Source organism: Schistocerca americana, chromosome 3 (genome assembly GCF_021461395.2).
Source record: "Schistocerca americana isolate TAMUIC-IGC-003095 chromosome 3, iqSchAmer2.1, whole genome shotgun sequence".
Lineage (NCBI taxonomy): Eukaryota > Metazoa > Arthropoda > Insecta > Orthoptera > Acrididae > Schistocerca > Schistocerca americana.
In genome coordinates, this window is record NC_060121.1 from 827,688,607 (window position 1) to 827,693,657 (window position 5,051).

A 5,051-nucleotide genomic window follows, 5' to 3' on the forward strand; every position below is an offset into this window, starting at 1 on the left:
TTTTTTGCAATTTTTTATTTATATATTCAAAAATATACAGTTTTTTGGAAAAAGGCTGTGTTAAATTATGCAGAAGGTACTGAGTAACATTTACTGAAAGTTTGAAACAAATATGTTTGGAAGATCTTTAGAAAACATGTAATTAGTATGAGAAAATAAAAGTTTTGGGAATCGAGCGACAAAGATTGGATTAACTTTTTAGTGCATTCCAGGTCCATAGGATGGATTATCTTCATCCTCTGCAAAATCCTCCTCCAGCTTCCTCTTGTTCCTCCTCCTGTTTACTCTTGCTTGTATTTCTAGACTCTTTACAGCCCTGTCTGCAGCCCGAAGGCGTTCCTTGTCTAAAGCAAGCATCGCTCGTTGTTGTGTTCGTAGATTTTGCTACCATTTTCTTCAGTTGCAGTTACTGCAACACTGTTCCAAACGGTGGTCATGTATGAACACTTATCACATTTCAGTTGTATTTCACTAGCAAGTCCTACGTGCTTTATTATGGAGAGTTCCAGACCAACTTCACTACAATGAATACATCTTACACAGTTTGAAAAAATTCATTTGAGAACCGACATATCAAATATTTCATTCACATCCGATTCGCCCATAAAACATTCATAGTTTTCACTCATTGAACCAAGCTTCTCCTGAGAAGTATTTTCTTTCCCACTTTGACTGGTATGGGCAGGTGTACTTGAGAGGTTAGGTTCACTCACTTGGTTACCGTCTTTATTGTTTACAGTAATAACACATACCTTTGGCTTTCCAACATTTCTCCTTTTCTTAAAAGCCTTCAGAGGATTTCTAATAACTTTACTTTTACTCATTATTATACTTCAACAAAACAGAGACTCAAGAAACAGAATTAATTACGAATATTTTCGAGATAACGACAGATTAAATAAACAGGAAACAATCGACAATCACACCAGCGATATATATTGAACCATCACAGGTTAGCCACAACACAGACTTTATCTCACATCACTAAAATGTACCTGATGAACACGGACGTTAATAATAACACCATTTGATAGCAGTTTAACAGCGCCACAGTGGGTCACAGCCATGTAGAACACATTTCAAAAAAAATTTAAAAATAGTTGTAGTCTTCGGAATTGAATAAATTATATATCTATTAAAAGGTAATAGTCTGCAGATTCAGAAAACGCAAAAAAGTAAAAATTGAACTTTTCATGATTTTGAGCCTTTCCGGAGCCCCTTACGTCCCAAAGCGCTTAGAGCCACAGAAGACCATAAAGGGCAATGAATTCTGCACTCTGCAGGAAGCAGTACGTGAATGAAGAGGAGGTTATTGATTCAACAAGACGATGGCTCCGACATCGCCCAATAGAGTGATACCCTGCGGGCATACAGGCACTTACAGTAAGGTGGCGTAAGGCTGTCGCATTGACCGGAGATTATATTGAAAAATAGGCTCAAATGGTTCAAATTGCTCTAAGCACTATGGGACTTAACATCCGAGGTCATCAGTCCCCTAGACTTAGGACTACGTAAACCTAACTAACCTAAGGACATCACGCATATCCATGCCCGAGGCAGGATTCGATCCTGCGACCGTAGCAGCAGCGCGGTTCCGGACTGGAGCGCCTAGAACCGCTCGGCCAACAGCGGCCGGCAACATCTGATGTCATCAGTCCCCTAGACTTAGAACTATTTAAACCTAACTAATCTAAGGACATCACACACATCCATGCCCGAGGCAGGATTCGAACCTGCGACCGTAGCAGCAGCGCGGTTCCGGACTGAAAAATAGGTTTTTGTAGCCAAACCAGTGAGGAATAACATGGTGTGTTGGAATCACAAATAAGACCAACCTGCTCTCAGACAGAAAAATACGTTGAATTACTTACTGAGCGCCCCTCGTAGATATGATTCCTCTTTACAGCAGCCCTCGTTCCGATGCTACTTCAGTAGTGTGAAGCAGACGGTGTTGTAGGAAAGTGATACGTTCCTACAATGTACACAGATGCTGGGCAAAGTGACGTCGGAGGGCCACGTATTGGTGCGAACATAACAGCAGTCGACACGTTTCTTGAATTCTTCGACCTATCACGAATCATTGTCCACCACTTCCGTCGCCGAGGTTGCTAACGCACTCCTGTGTGGTGGCACTCGACTCGGTTGTAACCAGTTCTGATCCTGACGCTGAAAGGAATATTCGCTCATATTCTTTGGCCGTCAGTTTAGGAGATGTGGTGGCGTGAATTTCCAGCTCAACTCGTCTCGCGTTAAATTCGAAATCTCAGCGTTTTATGGAGTGAGGATAAACGACATCGTTGTTTATGATCGGTCCGTCAGATAAGGACGGCGGTCTCCTTGTAAATTAGCAAATTATGTATTACTGTGCACCCCAGTTCTCTGGGGAATGTCTTACACTTGAAGGCGTATGTTTACTGGCAGAAGTTGACATTTCTGGCAGATTGATGTATTCACGATCGTTGGGCTTAATTAAAGCAGAAACGCCAGATATTTGATCTAACGAAAAGGATCGATCAGCAACTGTACAGTGCTTTGTACTATGGATTTGTTGAATTGTTTTTGATGTGTACTCGTTTTTGATTGCTCTTTAATGACCTCCATTCAATTCTGGATATTGTCAATGTGCATTTTGGCGTAATTGATATCTCTGACCCCATTGTATTTTATTTTTTTGTATTTTTGTCGACCCCAGAGATAGTCATCAACTATCTTACCATTAAAGAACCTTATAACAGTTAGGAATTCCGCTTCACAGATTGTGAACAGCCAGTATCAATATTTTACCATCCTGTACGTAATTCTGCTAGCATACTCGGAGTAAAAATAAACCTGGATAATCAAAATGTAAGAATTTCATTTTTTGTTAACATATAGTTACGCCTGAACCTGTACACTAATTTCTGTTAGCGATGACGTTTTCTTTACAGGGAGTGTAGTGGAACCAACAATGAGATGATTGTCTGATTACGTCTCTGTCCGTACTGCTGCTCTCTTCTGAACTCTCCATGTGTGAGATGGTATCTTCAGTACATTGCAGGCCATAGGTTCAACACCAGATTCCTAAAACACTCACAGAGCGTCCTTGCGCAACTGTGGTAGTAAGAAAGATCAGAACCAGTCGCATACATGTTACAAGATTTCAGTTAGATTACGTCATGGTCAGACAGAGATTCTAAAATCATATACTGGATTGTAAGGCGTACCCAAGAGCAGATATAGACTCAGATCACAATGCAGTAGTGATGAAGAGTAGGCTGAAGTTTAAGAGATTAGACTGGAGGACTCAAAGAAGTTGGATACAGAAGTACTAAGGAATGACAAGATACACTCAAAGTTCTCTAAGGCTATAGATAAAGCAATAAGAAATGGCTCAGTAGGCAGTACAGATGAAGAGGAATGGATGCCTCTAAAAAGGGCAGTCAAAGAAGTTGTAAATAAAAACGGGAAGTACAAAGAAGGTAACTGCGAAGATAACGTGGGTAACAGCAGAAATACTTCAGTTGATAGATAAAAGAAGAGGTACAAAAATGTTAAGGGAAATTCAGGAACAGAGAGATACAAGCCACTGAGGAATGAAATAAATAGGAAATGCAGGGAAGTTAAGACGAAATGTCTGCAAGAAAAATGTGAAGAAATCGAAAAAGAAATTATTGCCAGAAGGACTGACTCAGCATATAGGAAGGTCAAAACAACCTTCGGTGACATGAAAAGCAAGGGTGGCAACATTAAGAGTGCACCGGGAATTCCATTTGTGGGGCGGAGGATAAGTTTGTAAAAATAATTAAATCTGATGCTTGCATGTTGAATCAGCTTCTGGCTTTTAGAATGTTGTTAATGCTGTCTTTCGCCGTTCTCAACACTGGCTCTCTATTTACTTTTTAGCACCCAGAAAGTGATTTAACAAAACATGGAACCAGTAATTAGAGATCCTAATGCCCACTTTATCTGAGAATGTCATTATAGCTGCAGCGTATAGCTCTGAGGCATTAGGAGATTGTCCGGGATTTCTAATCAAAAACGGTTTTCCAAAATAGTTGAGTATATTCTGAAATTCACTGATAAAAAACACAAGTATCCCTACAACCTAACTAACAGAGCAGTTCAGAGTCTAATGCGCTGATGCAACTATAAATGTCCGAATTAAATGTCACAAAGAATGCTCGCCATAATTTGATGAAAATATTTCATCAAACGCCACGCTAAATATTTGGTAGAATGTCTGTCCCGCGATGGCGCGTGAAAATACGACAATACGCAAACTGAAGCTAGCTAATGAAAATCATCCCAGAATTAACACTTCATTTGGAATGTTTTCATGGTTTCGCGTATCTCTAATAACTTAATACGGCACCCGAGGCTGTATGTAGCAGTGATACTGATGCGACGCAGCTCCCGACACAGATGGCGTGTCATTCAGCGTCTGGAGAGAACTGCGGCCTTCCTTCCTCGCGCAGCGTTCTTATATATATAGCCGCGGTGCGGACGGCTAAGGGAACGCCCGATCAAATCGGCTCTTCCGACTAGCCGCTGGGCTAGTAACGCACCACTTCAAGTTACATAATAATTTATAGCTTCTTTTGCTGATGGCCGATGAAGCTCTTAATTTAAACGTGCATTCAGCACGCAGGTAAGTATTGATAATAAAATTTTGATGTGGCTAAGTTAAATATGTTGAGCGAGAGAATTAATTAAATTACACTGCACGCAGTAGATGAGCTCTGAACTGGCCCTTTTGAGATCCGCTATCGCTATAATTTTATAGGTATTCAAAAGAAACTTTTCACATCTTCATAGTCATAGCGGACCTCCAACCTATTTAAATCTAAACATCCTAGCCTTATTTACTAGCCAACTTAATCTATCTTGCTTCCTTCAGTTTTGAGACGAAAACCAGAAAATCATGAATTTCCACTAAAATCTTCATTTGTGAAATCCAAAGTACTGTTTTTATTAAATCATTATGAAAGATGAATCTAAATATAAATTTTGAAGTCTCCAGCTCTTTTCTGTTGCGCCAATGATTTTTTCAGAAAAACGTCCAAATTTCGAAA